This window comes from Cetorhinus maximus, chromosome 5, assembly GCF_964194155.1.
Source record: "Cetorhinus maximus chromosome 5, sCetMax3.hap1.1, whole genome shotgun sequence".
Classification (NCBI taxonomy): domain Eukaryota; kingdom Metazoa; phylum Chordata; class Chondrichthyes; order Lamniformes; family Cetorhinidae; genus Cetorhinus; species Cetorhinus maximus.
In genome coordinates, this window is record NC_135883.1 from 50,330,054 (window position 1) to 50,349,359 (window position 19,306).

At 44.8% G+C, this 19,306-nt stretch overlaps 1 long non-coding RNA gene across 3 annotated transcripts in view; it reads right to left on the reverse strand.

The window, feature by feature from the left end:
- The window catches only part of LOC144680637 (uncharacterized), a 96,935-nt gene extending 78,374 nt beyond the window's left edge, over window positions 1-18,561 (reverse strand). The window contains exons 1-3 of one of the 3 annotated variants that reach the window (XR_013576594.1): window positions 18,371-18,561; window positions 17,659-17,738; window positions 8,085-8,147 (exon numbers count right to left, since the gene is read on the reverse strand). This is a non-coding gene — a long non-coding RNA (uncharacterized LOC144680637). Of the gene's footprint in view, window positions 1-8,084; window positions 8,148-17,658; window positions 18,204-18,370 lie in introns of those variants that run through there. The other 2 variants (XR_013576593.1, XR_013576592.1) reach the window with 2 other exon arrangements.
- Between the last annotated feature and the right edge of the window lie 745 nt (window positions 18,562-19,306).

Genomic DNA, 19,306 nt, shown 5'->3' on the forward strand with positions numbered 1-19,306 from the left:
GTACACCCACAGTGCTGTTAGGAAGGGAGTTCCAGGATTTTGACCCAGCGACAGTGAAGGAACAGCGATATATTTCCAAGTCAGGATGATGAGTGACTTGGAGGGGAACTTCCAGGTGGTGGTGTTCCCACATTTTTGCTGCCCTTGTCCTTCTAGATGGCAGCGGTCGTGGGTTTGGAAGGTGCTGTCGAAGCCTTGCACAAAATTTCTGCAGTGCATCTTGTAGATGGTACACACTGCTTCCACTGTGCATCGGTGGCAGAGGGAGTGAATGTTTGTGGATGTGATGCCAATCAAGCGGGGCTGCTTTGTCCTAGATGGTGTCGAGCTTCTCAAGTGTTGTGGGAGCTGCACTCATCCAAGCAAGTGGGGAGTATTCCATCACACTCCTGACTTGTGCCTTGTAGATGGTGGACAGGCTTTGAGGAGTCAGGAGGTGAGTTACTCACTGCAGGATTCATGGCCTCTGACCTGCTCTTGTAGCCACAGTATTTATATGGCTAGTCCAGTTCAGTTTCTGGTCAATGGTAACCCCCACAGTGTTGATAGTGGAGGATTCAGCGACGGTAATGCCATTGAATGTCAAGGTGCAATGGTTAGATTCTCTCTTGTTGGAGATGGTCATTGCCTGACACTTGTGTGGCATGAATGTTACTTGCAACTTAACAACCTAAGCCTCGATATTGTCTAGGTCTTGCTGTATTTGGACATGGGCTGCTTCAGTATCTGAAGAGTTGCAAATGGTGCTGTATATTGTGCAATCATCAGTGACCATCCCCACTTCTGACCTCATGATGGAAGGAAGGTCATTGATGGAGCAGCTGAAGATGGTTGGGCTGAGGACACTACCCTGAGGAACTCCTGCAGTGATGTCCTGGAGCTGAGATGACTGACCTCCAACAACCATAGCCATCTTCCTTTGTGCTAGGTATGAATCCAACCAGCAGAGAGTTTTCCCCGAATCCCATTGACTCCAGTTTTGCTAGGGCTCCTTGATGCCACACTCAGTCAAATGCAACCTTAATGTCAAGGACAGTCCCTCTCACCTCACCTCAGGAGTTCAGCTCTTTGGTCCACGTTTTGACCAATACTTGAATGAGATCTGGAGCCAAGTGGCCCTGGTGGAACCCAAACTGAGTATCAGTGAGCAGGTGTATACAAACAAAATACTCTGGATGCTGGAAATCTGAAATAAAAACCTAAAGTGCTGGAAAAACTCAGCAGGTCTGGCAGCATCTGTGGAGAGAGAATGTTTCGAGTCCAATATGACTTCTTTGGAACTGCCAGCCTGGGGGAGTTGGTGGTATAATGGTAATATCATTGGGCTACTAATCCACGGCAGCAGGATTCAATTAAAAAAAATTTGGAATTGAAAGCTAGTCTCAGTAACGATCACCATGAAACCATCAACAATTGTTGTAAAAACCTGTTTCACCAATGTCCTTTAGGGAAGGGAATCGGCCATCCTTACCTGGTCTGGCCTACATCGGATTCCAGACTCACAGCAATTGACTGACTCCTAACTGCCCTCTGAAAGGGTCTAGCAAGTCACTCAGTTCAAGGGAAACTAGGGACGGGCAACAAAAGTTGGTCTTGCCAGTGAAGCTCACATCTCAAAGAATAAAAAGAATGGATATCAGAAAAGGGCTAATGGAACATCATGTTTTATGGAAGGAAGGAGAGGACATTGAAGTGCAAATGGTGAACCTACAAAAAAATCTTAATAAGGCCATAGTTTTGGACTCCATACCATGAGGAGGCTGTTGAGGCAAAAGAGAGTATAGATTGACTCGGCTGTGTCTAGAGTAAGATAACATAAGTCCAAAGAGAGATGTGAAAAAATTGAGTTGTTTTCATCAGAACAAAGGACATTATGAGATGGTATTTTAAAAATGTTAAGGAATTAGACAGGATATAGAAGCAGATTGTTAGGAATAGGTTTCAATCAATGAGATGAAAACCAGATCCAGATTAGGTGGCAGTGGTCCCACTCCAGAGACTTCAGCACATAAACCAGCTCAACATTTCGATGCAGTATTGAGCAAGTGCTGCACTGTAGGAGGTATCCAATGAGATGTTAAACCCCATCTACCCTCTCAAGTGAGTATAAAAGATCCCATGGCACTGTTCAAAGAAAAGGGCATTGTCCTGACTAATATTTATGACTCAACAACATCACTTTAAAAAAAAAGACCATCAGGTCATTGCTTACTGCTGTTTGTGGAAGCTTGCTGTGCACACATTGGGCAAAGCATTTCCCTACAATACAACAGTGACTACACTTCGTGAGAACTTCATTGGCTGTAAAGCATTTTGGGATATTCTGAGGTTGTGAAGGGTTTTTTTTTATTCATTCATGGGTTGTTTTCAAGAAGGAGTTAGATATAGCTCTTGGGGCCAAAGGGATCAAAGGATATAGGAAGAAAGCGGGAGCAGGCTATTGAGTTGGATGATCAGCCATGATCATAATAAATGGCGGAGCAGGCTCGAAGAGCCGAATGTCCTACTCCTGCTCGTATTTTCTATGCTTCTATTTTTCTATGTGGGCGTTGCTGGCTAGGCCAGCATTTATTACCCATCCCTAATTGCCCTTGAGAAGGTGGTGGTGAGCTGCCTTCTTGAACCACTGCAGTCCATTTGGTGTACGTACACCAACAGTGCTGTTAGGGAGGGAGTTCCAGGATTTTGACCCAGCGACAGAGAAGGAACGGTGACAAGGTTCCAAGTCAGGATGGTGAACGGCTTGGAGGGGAACTTGCAGGGGGTGGTGTTCCCATCTATCTGCTGCCCTTGTCCTTCTAGATGGTAGTGGTTGTGGGTTTAAAAGGTGCTGTCTAAGGAATCTTGGTGAGCTCCTGCAGTGCATATTGTTGATGGTACACACTGCTGCTACTGTGCATCGGTGGTGGAGGGAGTGAATGTTTGTGGGTATGGTGCCAATCAAGCAGGTTGTGTTGCCCTGGACGGTGTCAAGCTTCCTGAGTGTTGTGGGAGCTGCGCTCATCCAGGCAGTCACTCTCACCTCACCTTAGGAGTTCAGCTATTTTGTCCATGTTTAAACCAAGGCTGTAATGAGGTCAGGAGCTGAATGGTGGGACCCAAACTGGGCGTCAGTGAGCAGGTTATTGCTAAGCAGGTGCCACTTAATAGCACTGTTGATGACCCCTTCCATCACTTAACTGATGATCGAGAGTAGACTGATGGGGCGGTAATTGACCAGGTTGCATTTGTCCTGCTTTTTGTGTACAGGACACACTGGGCATTTTTCCACATAGCCGGATAGATGCCAGTGTTGTAGCTGTACTGGAACAGCTTGGCTAGGGGCGCAGCAAGTTCTGGAGCACAAGTCCTCAGTACTATTGCCGGAATATTGTCAGGGCCCACAGTCTTTGCACTATCCAGTGCCTTCAACCCTTTCTTGATATCCCGTGGAGTGAATCGAATTGGCTGAAGACTGGCATCTGCAATGCTGGGGACCTCCGGAGGAGGCCGAGATGGATCATCCACTCGGCACTTCTGCCTGAAGATTGTAGCAAATGCTTCAGCCTTATCTTTTGCATTGCTGTGCTGGGCTCCTCCATCATTGAGGATGGGGATATTTGTGGAGCCTCCTCCTCCAGTGAGTTGTTTAATTGTCCACCATCATTCACGACTGGATGTGGCAGGACTGCAGAGCTTAGATCTGATCCATTGGTTGTGGGATTGTTTGGCTCTGTCTATCACTTGCTGCTTATGCTGTTTGGCACGCAAGTAGCCCTGTGTTATAGCTTCACTAGGTTTACAGCTCATTTTTAGGTATGCCTGGTGCTGCTCCTGGCATGCCCTGCCACACTCTTCATTGAACCCTGGCTTGATGGTAATGGTAGAATGGGGATATGCTGGGCCATGAGGTTGCAGATTGTGTTTGAGTAACTGAACTCCTGAGGTGAGGTGACAGTGACTGCCTGGATGAGTGCAGCTCCCACAACACTCAAGAAGCTTGACACTGTCCAGGGCAAAGCAGCCCGCTTGATTGGCACATCCACAGCGCCTCATGGATGCCCAGCCTCGAGTTGCGAGATCTGTTCTAATTCTATCCCATTTAGCACAGTAGTAGTGCCACACAGCACGATGGAGGGTATCCTCATTGTGAAGGCAGGACTTCGTCTCCACAATGACTGTGCGGTGGTACTCCTACTGATACCATCATGGACAGATGCATCTGCGGCAGGCAGGTTGGTGAGGATGAGGCCAAGTAGGTTTTTCCCTCTTGTTGGTTCCCTCACTACCTGCCACAGACCCAGTCTAGCAGCTATGTCCTTTAGGACTCGGCCAACTCAGTCAGTAGTGGTGCTACTGAGCCACTCGGTGGTGGACATTGGAGTCCCCCACCCAGAGTACATTCCGTGCCCTTGCCACCCTCGATGCTTCCACCAAGTGATGTTCAACATGGAGGAGCACTGATTCATCAGCTGAGGGAGGGCAGTACGTGGTAATCAACAGGAGGTTTCCTTTCCCATGTTTGACCTGATGCCATGAGACTTCATGGGGGCTGGAGTCGATGTTGAGGACTCACAGGGCAACTCCCTCTCGACTGTGCCGCCACCTCTGCTGGGTCTGTCCTGCCGGTGAGGCAGGACATACCCAGGGAAGGTGATGGTGGAGTCTGGGACATTATCTGTAAGGTATGATTCCGTGAGGGTGACTATATCAGGCTGTTGCTTGACTAGTCTGAGAGACAATTTTGTCACTAGCACCCAGGTGTTAGTAAGGAGGACTTTGCAGGGTCGACAGGGCTACAATTGCCATTGTCATTTCCAGTGCCTAGGTCGATGCCAGCTGGTCTGTCCGGTTTCATTCCTTTTTTGTGACTTTGTTAGGCCTTTGCTAGGCCATTTCAGAGGGCATTTAAGAGTCAACTACATTGCTGTGGGTCTGGAGTCACATGTAGGCACAGGTAAGGATGACAGATTTCTTTCCCTAAAAAGAACATTAGTGAACCAGATGGGTTTTTATGACAATCGACAATGGTTTCATGGTCATCCTTAGACTGTTAATTCCAGATTTTTTATTGAATTCAAATTCCACCATCTGCCATGGCAGGACTCAAACCCGGGTCCCCAGAGCATTACCCTGGGTCTCTAGACTACTAGATCAACGACAATACCACTACGCCATCGCCTGATGTGGCTGTTACAAATCAAAGGGTTTTTCTTTGCTGGCAAAAAGTAGCTGTAAGGTGTTCATACTTAGAGACCATGGCAGCAGCAGCTGTTTTGACAGTGGTCAGACTGCTAGTCTCCAAAGTCCCAGGAAGGTCTTGAGAATGTCAGGTTGCAAACAGCTATGCTTTAAACTGCCCACTTACTTGAATATAGAGTTGGGGTCTAAAGAAAAACTAATCAGCATTTCTTCCAGGATACAAGGCCCAAGTGATTCACATTGCCAGGGAGATGGATTTTGAAAGGGAGAGTGTCAATAGGGAGCTATTTGTAGGATCAGGCTTCAGGTTTTTTAAAAAAAGACATCCTTGAAACTCACAGACAAGTTAGTGTGCCAAGATCCTAGAGAAAGAACAGGTAGAGCTGAAAGTCTCTATGGTTCATCATGCAGGAATATGGGTGTGAGCGCATGAAAAGACCAAATCTAAGACTATTTGAGAAGCTGAAAGATTCGCCTAACTTGTGCTACAGGAAGAATTTCCCAGTAAAACCTTCACCATGAAAGACATTTCTGGGATTAAAAGTTACCAGGCAGGGAAAGGAAAGGAACAGAAGTAAACACACAGGAGCTAAGATCTCTCTGGACTGGGTCCAGGAAAATTGAATGGCTACTTAATGGACAGTGTAAAGTATATCTATGAAGTGGGATTTTCAGGCATGTTAAAAGTAAAAGGGGAAAATTCTGTTCTGTGGTTTAAAGTTGCCTACAACAATAGTGTTTCTTCAAAAGTGATTTTAGCTTGTTTGTTACAGGAAAAGTCTTAAAAATGTGAAATCTTGTGTGTTCCTTGCATCTATCAATTCAAAGTTTGAATGTCTATTTTTTAAAGTTAATGGGGATTATAACAATACAAATGATTAACAAACAAACCCTACAGTCTTCAAAATACCAACACTTCTGAGGAACAAAGGGACCTTGGCGTGCGAGTCCATAGATCTCTGAAGGCAGAGGGGCATGTTCGTGGGGTGGTGAAAAAGGCATATGGGACACTTGCCTTTATCAACCAAGGCACAGATTACAAAAGTAGGGAGGTCATGTTGGAGTTGTATAGAACCTTGGTGAGGCCACAGCTGGAGTACTGTGTGCAGTTCTGGTCACCACATTATAGGAAGGATGTGATTGCATTGGAGGGGGTGCAGAGGAGATTCACCAGGATGTTACCTGGGATGAAACATTTAAGTTATGAAGAGAGGTTAGATAGACTTGGGTTGTTTTCGTTGGAGCAGAAAAGACTGAGGGGCAACCTGATCGAGGTGTACAAGATTATGAGGGGCATGGACAGGGTGGATAGGGAGCAGCTGTTCCCCTTAGTTGAAGGGTCAGTCACGAGGGAACGTAAGTTCAAGGTGAGGGGCAGGAGGTTTAGGGGGGGTGTGAGGACAAACGTTTTTACCCAGAGGGTGGTGACGGTTTGGAATGCACTGCCTGGGAGGGTGGTGGAGGCGGGTTGCCTCACATCCTTTAAAAAGTACCTGAATGAGCACTTGGCAAGTCATAACATTCATGGCTATGGGCCAAGTGCTGGTAAATGGGATTGGGTAGGTAGGTCAGGTGTTTCTCACGTGTCGGTGCAGACTCGATGGGCCGAATGGCCTCTTCTGCACTGTGACTCGCACCAGAACTGTGAACGCACAATTGTAATTGGAATTTTGAGCCAATGGAAGAATTGGGATTAAAAATACAAATTGCATAAATTTGGTGGAAAGTGAGAGAGATTACAAGCAGAAAAGTTTGGCACCTTTAGTCAAGAGTCCAGGCACCAAACCATTGTTAATGTTAAGTAAGGGAGGAGCAGAATAAGGTATACCAGAAATATACTGCAGATAACAGAAATCCAAGATAAAAACTGGAAGTGTTGATGCTCCCTGACCTGCTGAGTGTTTACAATGTTTTCTATTTTTATTGTATAGGAAAACTGCAATAAAAAGGACTGGAAACAACACCACAAACATTTGACGTTAAATTATTCTCCCGTTTATTTTTTAACACTGCTGAGTGTTTAAATTTGTTGGGGTTTTTTCCCCCAGTTTTGGATCTATTTTCCCTCAACATATCATTTCAAATCAAGATCGCTTAAGATGCAAGCTGAAGGCCCCCATTGTTACTTCCATTAGTTTATCGAGAAATAATCAACTGAAGATTGCCAGGACTTACTAAACAGCCTATGTTGTACTTGGTTAATGGGGAATTTACTGGAAGGTTATGTCGCTGCTGTCTTACAAGGTCAAACATGTACGTCATGCATACCGGCACTCTGGAGCTTTACTGTCATATTCAAAGGCAGCAACACTTAAGTAGCACAATGGCCTTTGTATGAGCATCCTTAGGGGACACTCCTGAAACACACAAACACACAATAAAAATATTACTACTATAATTTCACTGTATTTGTCCAAATATATGACTATAGCAAAAGAAAACTGATCACAGTATTGATAAACTGCTCAAGTAAAGATGTTGCTGTTTGTAATGATGACACTGATTAGATTATAATCTAGTATTCTGTATCAGTTAAATCAGTTATCACTAGTATTCTAAAAGTTCAAAGCAAAATAACAGCCATTCTAAAGTCTAGCAGGATTATTGAGAGAGAAATAAGAAGTTTTCTTACTGTTTTAAAAGCCCATTTATGTTTGGATATTCTTGTCTTGGTTTGCTGCTAAGCAGTATCCTCGATTTGAGGGTCACTGATCCATAGTGTATACTGTGATTTAGGTACTGGGCAGGGGGAAGAGACAGCCCCAAGTCTACTTCAGCTGGAATGGGGGTCAAACCCTGTTCTGTTGGCACTAATCTGATATCTTGATCCACACGCTTGCCATCTAGCCAACTGAGCTAACCGCTCTCTTCCCCCACCCCCAAACTGGGCAGTTAGCACTCACCGGCTCCTTAAGAAATAACCTTCTACAGCCACAAAATGTGTCCTTCCTCATTCTAGAGGCTGTCTAGAAAGGGAAAAAGCAGTTTGAACACCAGAGTCAAAATTATTTCTACTCCAATCAGTTAATAACCACACCCCTGTAGCCCTCTTAATGACAGGAACTCACTTCTGTTAACAGAAAAACAGCAGATTCCAGCCTATGACCAGCCTAAGGGGCTTCAGTAACTTTACAACAGGGAGATCGTGGAGGGCGGTGGTGGCCGGAGGGCGGGGGTGGGGGGGGGTTGAGACCATAAAACTGCATCCAGGTAGGGAGCAATTATGCTAAAGAATTTAAATGCTGAGCACGATTACATACAACGCCACTAAAGCAGCCAACCATATCTTCAGCACTTTTTGAGTATGATTAACAGAATGGACTTTCAAAAGGTCAATTAAATGTCAACATGTTTAAAGGTTATTTTCACCCCCATCGCCTCCCTCTCAAACTTTGAAGAACCAGTTGTCAATGTTGGAGTCTTGTTTTTTTCAACAAAATCCAGCAAATCCACCTTCTAATCCTGTTAACTTCAAACATTTTATACTGAGGTGAGAATTGAGTTCCCAACAAAAACGTACAAAAGTCACGATTAATGTGTAACACTCCGCTCCGAGTCAGTAGATCGTGGGTTCAAGTCCCACACCAGGCTTTGAGGAGGTGAATTTTTCAGAGATGTTAAACCTCTCAGGTGGACCCAAAGACCCCACAACGCTATTGGATGGAAAGCAGGGAGTTCTCCGTGTGTCCAGGCAAACATGTGTCCCTCTACCAACAGCACAGAGAACTGGTAAATTGTCACATTTGCTGTTTTTGGGATGTTGTTGTCTACTAATGGGCTGCCATAATACCTACACAGCAATAGCTTCAAAAGTTTACAATTGGCTAGTAATTGCTTTGAGATGTGTCAAGCATGCGAAATGCATTATATTAATGTAGGTCTTTCTTCAAAAGCGTATGTCTGAATGTCAAAATAAGCAACAGTTTTACTTCATCCTTATCAGGAGTGATTTTGGCATTTATTTCAGGAAGGGAGCAAAGGGAAGGGTGAACGCTGGACTGAATGAACTCAACTCATAGTGGAATATTCCAATCTGAAACCAGCAGCCTAACACACACACACAAATGAAATGCACAGATTCAGCTTATGCATCAGTCAGCTGATCACAAGTGATTTGTTATTTTCCAATCAAAAAGTTTGAAAGTTGAAAGAGAGAGTGTCACACCACCTTTTTGGCACACATTCCAGAGGTAATTTGGAGGCCAGGAAGTGGGAAGTCCAAAGTGCTTATATGAATCAGTGCTTATGATTTACAGAGGTTCACCTACAAACATTACAAATGTAACTCTGTGTCTGTACTATCACCTTTCTAATCTGCAGGATAACTTGCACATTTAACCATTGGAATCTCGAACTTCCCGCTAGTAAGATGCTGAAGTTCAGAGTTTCCACTTTGATCTTGCAGGAGCTAATCATTGATAATTCTTTACTATTGTATGGAACTCTGACAGACATCCACCTCAAAGCAGCAGCACCTCAATTTAAAATGCTCATTCCTGAGATATTTCTTCTCAATCCAGGATTTAACAAAACGCTCCATTCAGGCTAAACAAACACACTCAGTAAGGTGATCTGTTCCTGTTTAATCTCCAATCACTATCTTGCTCTCAAGCTTTTTGTTTTATCAAGAGTACAAGCATTGCTCTTCTCAGCTTTCTTTTATCGTTCTTTCTAAGCCATACAGACACCATGCTACATCTTAACTACGTTGCAGTACAAACAGCACACTGTCTCCTAATCCTCAAAACTGGGTGGTTGCCTTCCTCCTTAAGCCATTCTTTGTAAATATGATCTGCAGGCTTTTAAACTTCCATCCTTCACACCATTAACCATTACTCTTTCATTTACTTTTCCTACCTTACTGCCTTTTGAAGCCTTGTTTGTGCCGGTCCTTTTCCTAGTTTTCCCAATAGAAAATAAAACATATTTCGTTACTGAATGGACTTTAAGCAATAATTACTGTGCACCTAATTGTTCATTCAATGTCCAGTCAACTCATTGAACAGCATTGGCTGGACTAAGTTTTACGAGTTCAATATGCAGTATTTTGGCTGGCCACATTTTAGTTGTTTGATCTATAAACTTAGTTATGGACATAAGTAAGTTGCAAAAATTCCTTGTGTGTTAAATTCTAGTCTCCGGTTACAGCCTATAAAGTGTACACAGAAACTCCGTTCTAGCACAACTCTATATCTCCCAACTCCAAAAGCATCTTGTGTGAATCTACCTGGGTGTGGCAGAGGTAGCTGCGAGTGTCAGCTGGCTTGGAATGAATATTGGTTGACAGTCTATCACCAGAAATGGTGACAGAGATGTCAAGGAGGGAAAGGGAAGTGTCAGAGATGGACAAAAATCGATACATTTTTCCAGGTCCAGTTGCAAGCTTGAAGCAGCACTGAAACAGTATTCGATGTATCGATAAAAGAGTTGCGGGAGGGCGCCCGAGTAGGACTAGAACAAGGAATGTTCCACATACTCCACAAAAAAACAGGCATAACTGGGACCCAGGCAGGTGCCCATAGCCACACCTTTTATTTAGAGGAAGTGAGACAAGTTAAAGGAGAAACTGTTCAGTGAGAGAACAAGTTCAGCCAGGTGGAGGAGAGTGGTGGACAGGGATTGTTCTGATCTCTGTTCAAGAAAGCAGCACAGAACCTTAGAAAGGTAGAAAAATAGGAGCAAGAGTAGGCCATTCAGCCCTTCGAGCCTGCTCTGCCATTCATTATGATCATGGCTGAGCATCCAACTCAATAGCCTGCTCCTGCTTTCTCCCCTTGTCCTTTGATCCCTTTCACCCCAAGAGTCATATCGAACTCCTTCTTGAAAACATACAACGTTTTGGCCTCAACTACTTTCTGTGGTAGCGAATTCCACAGGCTCACCACTCTCTGGGTGACGAAATTTCTCCTCATCTCAGTCCTAAATGGTCTACCCCGTATCCTCGGACTGTGACCCCTGGTTCTGGACTCCCCCACCATCGGGAATATCCTTCCTGCAACTACCCTGTCTAGTCCTGTTAGAATTTTATAGGTTTCTATGAGATCCCCCCCTCATTCTTCTGAACTCCAGCGAATATAATCCGAACCGGCTCAATCTCTCCTCATCTGTCAGTCCCGCCATCCCAGGAATCAGTCGGGTAAACCTTCGCTGCACTCCCTCTATAGCAAGAACATCCTTCCTCAGATAAGGAGACCAAAACTGCACACAATGTTCCAGGTGTGGTCTCACAAAGGCCCTGTACAATTGCAGCAAGACACCCCTACTCCTGTACTCGAATCCTCTGGCTATGAAGGCCAACATACTATTTGCCTTCTTCACCGCCTGCTGCACCTGCATGCTTACCTTCAATGACTGGTGTACGAGGAGACCCAGGTCTCGTTGTACATTCCCCCCTCTCAATTTATAGCCATTCAGATAATAATCTGTCTTCCTGTTTTTGCTAACCTCACACTTATCCACATTATACTGCATCTGCAATGCATTTGCCCACTCACTCAGCTTGTCCAAATCACACTGAAGCATCTCTGCCTCTCCTCACAGCTCACCCTCCCACCCAGCTTTGTGTCATCTGCAAATTTGGAGATATTCACAGAATCACAGAATCTCACAGTGCAGAAGAGGCCCTTCGGCCCATCGAGTCTGCACCGACACGTGAGAAACACCTGACCAACCTACCCAATCCCATTTACCAGCACTTGGCCCATAACCTTGAATGTTATGACGTGCCAAGTGCTCATCCAGGTACATTTTAAAGGATGTGAGGCAACCCGCCTCCACCACCCTCCCAGGCAGTGCATTCCAGACCGTCACTACCCTCTGGGTAAAAATGTTTTTCCTCACATCCCCCCTAAACCTCCTGCCCCTCACCTTGAACTTATGACCTCTTGTGACTGACCCTTCAACTAAGGGGAACAGCTGCTCCCTATCCACCCTGTCCATGCCCTTCATAATCTTGTACACCTCGATCAGGTTGCCCCTCAGTCTTTTCTGCTCCAATGAAAACAACCCAAGTCTATCCAACCTCTCTTCACAACTTAAATGTTTCATCCCAGACAACATCCTGGTGAATCTCCTCTGCACCCCCTCCAGTGCAATCACATCCTTCCTATATTACATTTAGTTCCCTCATCTAGATCATTAATACATATTGTGAATAGATGGGGTCCCAGAACCGATCCCTGTGGTATCCCACTAGTCACTGCCTGCCATTTGGAAAAAGACCCATTTATTCCTACTCTTTGTTTCCTGTCTGCCAACCATTTTTCTATCCATCTCAATACACTACCCCCAATCCCACGTGCTTTAATTTTACATGCTAATCCATGTGGGACTTTGTCGAATGCCTTCTGAAAGTCCAAATAAACCACATCCACTGGCTCCCTCTCATCACCTCTACTAGTCACATCCTCAAAATTCCAGTAGATTTGTCAAGCATGATTTCCCTTTTGTAAATCCACGCTGACTCTGTCTGATTATGCCACTATTTTCCAAGTGCTCAGCTTTTAAATCTTTTGTAATGGACTCTAGAATTTTCCCCATTACCGACGTTCGGCTGACTGGTCTATAATTCCTTGTTTTCTCTCTACCTCCCTTTTTAAATAGTGGGGTTACATTAGCTACCCTCCAATCTGTAGGAACTGTTCCAGAGTCTATAGAATCTCGGAAGATGACAACCAATGCATCCACTATTTCTAGGGCCACTTCCTTAAGTACTCTGGGATGTAGATTATCAGATTATTGGGGATTGATCAACCTTCAATCCCATCAATTTCCCCAACACCATTTCCCGACTCATACGGATTTCTTTCAGTTCCTCCCTCTCACTAAACCTTGTGTTCCTCAACATTTCTAGTATGTTATTTGTGTCCTCCTTTGTGAAGACAGAACCAAAGTATGTATTTAGTTGGTCTGCCATTTATTTGTTTCCCATTATAAATTCCCCTGTTTTTGACTGTAAGGGACCTACGTTTGTCTTCACCAATCTTTTTCTCTTCACATACCTATAAAAACTGACTGTAAAAGTTTCTTGCTTACTCTTGTACTCTATTTTCCCCTTCTTTATCAATCCCTTGGTCTTCCTTTGCTGAATTCTAAACTGCTCCCAATCCTCAGGTCTGTTTTTTTTTTAGCCAATTTGTATGCCATTTCCTTGGATTTAATACTATCTCTAATTTCCCTTGTAAGCCATGGTTTGGCCACCTTCCTTGTTTTACTTTTGCGCCAGACAGGAATAAACAATTGTTGCAGTTCACCCATGCGCTCTTTAAATGTTTGCCATTGCCTATCCACCGTCGCCCCTTTAAGTAACGTTTCCCAATCCATCATTGCCAACTCGTGCCTCATAGTAGTTTCCTTCATTAAGATTCAGGACCCAATTCTCAGAATCAACTACGTCACTCTCCATCTTGATGAAGAATTCTATCATATTATGGTCGCTCATCCCCAAGGGGCCTCGCACAACTAGATTGCCAATTATTCCTTTCTCATTACACAATACCCAGTCGAGGATGGCCTGTTCTCTAGTTGGTTCCTCAACGTATTGGTCCAGAAAATTATCCTGTATACACTCCAGGAATTCCTCCTCTACAGTATTGTTACTAATTTGATTTGCCCAATCTATATGCAGGTTAAAGTCACCCACAATTACAGATGTTCCTTTATTGCATGCATCTCTAATTTCCTGTTTAATGCCATTCCCAACATTACACTACAGTTTGGGGGTCTATATACAACCCCCACTAACATGTTTTGCCCTTTAGCGTTTCCCAGCTCTGCTTTTGCCCCTTAGTGTTTCTCAGCTCTACGGTGCTCCTCCTTCAGACCATCCTGGTGGGGGATGGAGGTGTAGAGGGATTGGACGTCCATGGTGAAGAGGTGGTGGTTAGGGCCAGGAAATTGGAAATTGTTGATATGACATTGGGCATCAGAGGAATCGCGAATGTAGGAGGGAAGAGACTGGGCAATGGTAGAGAGAATGGGGTGAAGATAGGAAGAAATTAGTTCTGATGGGTTTGCCAGGACAATCCTATTTGTGGATTTTTGGAAGGAGATAGAAGTGGGCTGTGCAGGACTGGGAGACTATGAGGTTGGAAGCTGTGGAGGGAAGATCTCCAGAGGAGATGACGTCAGTGCCAGTCTTGCTATCTTATCTTTATGCTAATATCAGCACCTTCTTTAGCCTTTAACACTCCCTTTGTCTTGTGTCCATGACACCTTTGTCAAGCTCTCCTTAGCTCCCACATATCCCTGACCTTCTATCTCATTCCCCCTGCTCCACCCCTCTTAAACAGTATAAAATCCATCACATTTCTACTTCTATTAAGCTCTGAGGAATAGTCATACGGACTCTAAATGTTAACTGTTTCTCTCTCCACAGATGCTGCCAGACCTGCTGAGTTTTTCAAGCATTTTCTTTTTTTATTTCATTATTCACCTTCCTGTAAGCGTTACCCTCAATCATCGTGGAAAGTAACATGACCTAACCCACTCATTTTAATCCAGCTTCTGCTATTGAATGTATTAACCTGCAGAGCAGGTTCCAAAGGCACAGTGGACAACTCCTGCTTGTACTACTTATATTTGGAGGAATTAACTAATGTGTCCATGAAGACTGCTCCTATAGGTTGGAAGGCAATCAGTGATGACTGTCAGACTATGTAGAACATGCGAGTCCAGTCACACTTAGTCTTTTGTATATGCAATATCCACTATCCCAGTAACTAGAATACAAAACTACACAGGGCATCTACAGAACAGAAACATTCATGATTAAACAACAATGAGATTAAGTTGGCTTTTAATGGATAATTTTCTGAATAGTTCTTTTGGCCAGGTCATTCCTGCTTTCCTTTTTGAATAGTACTCTTGGATCTTTAATGCCCAATTTAACACCTCAATCAAAAGACAGCATCCATGAAGCCCCAAGTACTCCTCTGGAAATCACACAAGATTACAGATGAGTAAATCCATGAACTGGACTCGAGCCTAAGGCTTCCTGACTGAAAGTTGGGGGGGGGGGGGGGGGGGGGGGGGGTGTGTGTGTGTGTGTGCTATCAACTGAGCCAGGATGAGAAACAGTCAGAGAAAATTACTGGCTTTACCAGCTGCAAACTAGGGTGGGGAAAATGCCCACAACTGACTCCAATCCAGTGATTTCTGCTGGAGTGAACCAGATGAAGCATAACTGAACAGGTCATCAACTCTCACCTTCTAGTCTGGGCATGATAAGTGCTCACTTCCCCAATACATGGGACACAAAGTAACAAAACCCAACAACAATCTGGGCTTTCACAAAAGGAGGAGACAGAGTTTGAACTGGAAGTAAAAATGGGAATATTACGCAGATATTTAAGCAGGTGAGTGAAGGCTACCTTCAACTCAATTGACGTACTGAAGTACCAGGAGATAATTCTTTTTTATATGAGAAATCCACTAAAGATTTCCCATCAGAGAAATGTGATCTTTGGAGTTGTAAGGGCTCACTCAGCAGACTTTAGCAAATTTGCATACATTTCATTGCAAATACCATTGCAGCAAGGGTCTTTAAGATTCAACAGTAACTCAGTACACAACAGCTGGATACAAAATTAAAAAGCTTTTTCTGTCTAATGTTTGTGTAGATCCCTCAGTAGAAATTCAGCTTCTACAGAATCGTACAGTGCAGTACAGAAGGAGGCCATTTGGCTCATTGTACCTATGCCTCTACTTTTCTCCCTGAGCCAAGAATTTTCAGCATTTCACCATGAATAGACAGGAGCAGTGCCTCTCCAAATAGGGGCTGAGAGTACAAAGGCAAGGAAGTTATGGTAAACCTGTATACAACACTGGTTCGGCCTCAACTGCAATATTGTGTCCAGTATTGGGCACCACACTTTAGGAAGGATATGAAAGCATTGGAGAGTGCAGAAAAGATTCACGAGAATGGTTCCAGGGATGAAGGGCTTCAGTTAGGTAGAAAGATTGGAGAGGTTGGAGTTGTTCTCCTTAGAGAAAGGATGGTTGAGAGGAGATTTGATAGAGCTGTCCAAAATCATGAGGACTCTGGACGGAGTAGGTAGGAAGAACGTGTTCCCATTGACAGATGGATTGAGAGCCAGAGGGCACAGGTTTAAGGTGATTGGCAAAAGTAAGGGTGACATGAGGAAATACTTTTTTTTACACAACGAGTAGGATCTGGAATGCACTGCCTGAGTGTGGTGGAGGCAGGGTCAAACAAGGTTTTCATAAGAAAATTGGATCATTATCGAAAAATAAAAAAAATTGCATGGCTACAGGGAAAAGGTTGGGGAGGGGAACTCGGTGAGTTACACTTGCAGAGAGCTGACATGGACACAATGGGCCAAATAGCCTCCTTCCGGCTGTTATCATTCTAACATTCTAATTCTATTCCTCTGCTTTTTCCCATAACCGTTCCTATTTTAAACAGAGAGCCAATTTGAAAGTTTTGTTTAATATATTTCCATCACCCTTTCAGGCAGTGCATTCCAGATCAGAACTCACTGCATAAAAATATTTCTCATGTCTCTTCTGGCTCTTTTTGCCAAATTATTTTAAATCTGTGTCTTCAGGTTCCTGACCCTCCTGTCACTGGAAACAGTTTCTCCCTGTCTATAGTCTATCAGAACCCCATATCATCTTGAACACCTCTCCAAGCTTCTAACAACAAAAGGCATAATTTCACAGGATGGTAAATGCACTAGAAGTTACTGCTCAAAAACATACAGGTGAGTTTTCAGGGCCAAATCCAAACCTGTGAACTGATCTCAGGAGAGGAGCGGACAACATTGCTGAGAAAACATTAAAAATTTTGGTTTTAGACCAATGCCCTTTTCTGGTGAGCTTTCACATTTAGGGCTTCATTATTTATTTCAATACATGTATATTTTTAATGGAAGTATTTTACATGTTTTTCACACGCCTGAACCCTTTTTCACTCACTTATAAAGAATGTTAGTGCTACATGTCCCCATAGTGCTTTAGGATTTCAACATTTCACCAAAAACGAACAAGAGCTGTGCCAGCAATTCCATGAAAACTGCAAGTAAAATACATCGATGATTTATCATCTCACCTCCCAAAGTTCAAAATGTAAATGAGAAAACCTTCCATAATTGGATGAACCTGATTTGACAATCCTGCATTCGACAGAATCAGAATGAACCCATGGTCAGCAATTTCAAGCCATGCCCAGGTGAACATATTAATCATTTTCTGATTTACACCAATTGTGATAAATTATTAGAGACACCATGATTTAATATTAATACACCACAATGTATGCCAATATATGAGCCAATAGTTACATTGGAATATTAATATACTTCATGAATTATGCAGTACTTCTTCAAACAAGTAAAAGATTTCAGATTTTGAGACTTGGCGAGAATAGAACAGTAAGGCAAAGCATTCTTTTTTTTTGCACACTGATATTTATAGAAATGGTTGCTCAAAAAATTCCAGGTAAAGTCGGATTCTCACCTGCTCCTACGTCTGTGGCGTTCCCCTCCTCATCGACCCGAGCTTTTTAATGTCAAGGTCATCTCCTCAGATTCTGAGAACTTCAGAAGCAAAACACACACAAACAAACTTCAAACCAAACAAAAGATCATTTAAACCGTTGCAAGCCTTCTGGAAGGTATTTCCCTCAATGTATTGCGCACTCCCCCCCCCCCGCCTCCCAGGACCAGCTGTGTGTCTCCCAAAGGCTCTTTGGGGGGAAACTCGTCCTCCCCTTCAATGTGACAGACACTCCCAGAGAAAATCTTTCCGCCATAGGCTTCACATTACAACTCGACTAGAAGAGCTCAACTCCCACTTTCAAATCGTATTTTGTAGCAATTAATTGAGTTATACATTATACATTTTTTAAAAAGTCAAATCAAAACTAATTAAAATCCTCAAACTCCGCGACCTGGACAACTTAAACAGTGCAACAATTCTCCTTAACTGAGCAACATGAAAACAAGTTGTTTCCCCACTGAAATCGCGAGTGCCGGAGAGTGAGAGGTGAGTGTGCTGCCTTCCTGGAGAGAGAGGCTGATTTAAGGTGTACCTCCTCCCTCTGGGAGGGAGGGGGGTCAGAAACTGCACACAGCCGCCAATAAAACTCGCTACAACGAATGGAAAAGTTGAGAGAAAGTTTAGTGGTGGTCAGACTGCCCTTTAAAGAGTAGGAGACGAGAACTCTTACCCAGCAGCAGCTTTCCTTTCATCTGCTCGCAGTTGGCAGGCTGGGCCACAGGGGTTTTGGGTGGGTGGGGTAAATCCAAACCAGGTCTGCTCACACTCAGGGATTATTCAGAAAATGGGGCAGGCGGAACCGAGTTTATCTCCATCTCTCGCCATTTTCTTTGTTTTCTCTTTACACAAAAAAGCTCACTTTCCCATGGCTCAACTTCTTCATCGCTGTTAACTAGGGTTTCCTGCAAGGGAGCCGGGTGGGGAGAAAGGGAGAGGAGGAGGAGGGGGGGTGGGGAGAAAGGGAGAGGAGGAGGAGGGGGGGTGGGGAGAAAGGGAGAGGAGGAGGAGGGGGGGTGGGGAGAAAGGGAGAGGAGGAGGAGGGGGGGTGGGGAGAAAGGGAGAGGAGGAGGAGGGGGGGTGGGGAGAAAGGGAGAGGAGGAGGAGGGGGGGTGGGGAGAAAGGGAGAGGAGGAGGAGGGGGGGTGGGGAGAAAGGGAGAGGAGGAGGAGGGGGGTGGAGAGGAGGAGGGGGTGGAGAGGAGGAGGGGGGGTGGAGAGGAGGAGGGGGGGGTGGGGAGAACGGGAGAGGAGGAGGGGGGGGGTGGGGAGAGGAGGAGGGGGGTGGGGAGAGGAGGAGGGGGGGGTGGGGAGAAAGGGAGAGGAGGAGGAGGGGGGGTGGGGAGAAAGGGAGAGGGAGAGGAGGGGGGTGGGGAGAAAGGGAGAGGAGGAGGAGGGGGGGTGGGGAGAAAGGGAGAGGAGGAGGAGGGGGGGTGGGGAGAAAGGGAGAGGAGGAGGAGGGGGGGTGGGGAGAAAAGGAGAGGAGGAGAAGGGGGGTTGGAGAGGAGGAGGAGGAGGAGGAGGGGGGGTGGGGAGAAAGGGACAGGAGGAGGAGGGGGGGTGGGGAGAAAGGGAGAGGAGGAGGAGGGGGGTGGGGAGAAAGGGAGAGGA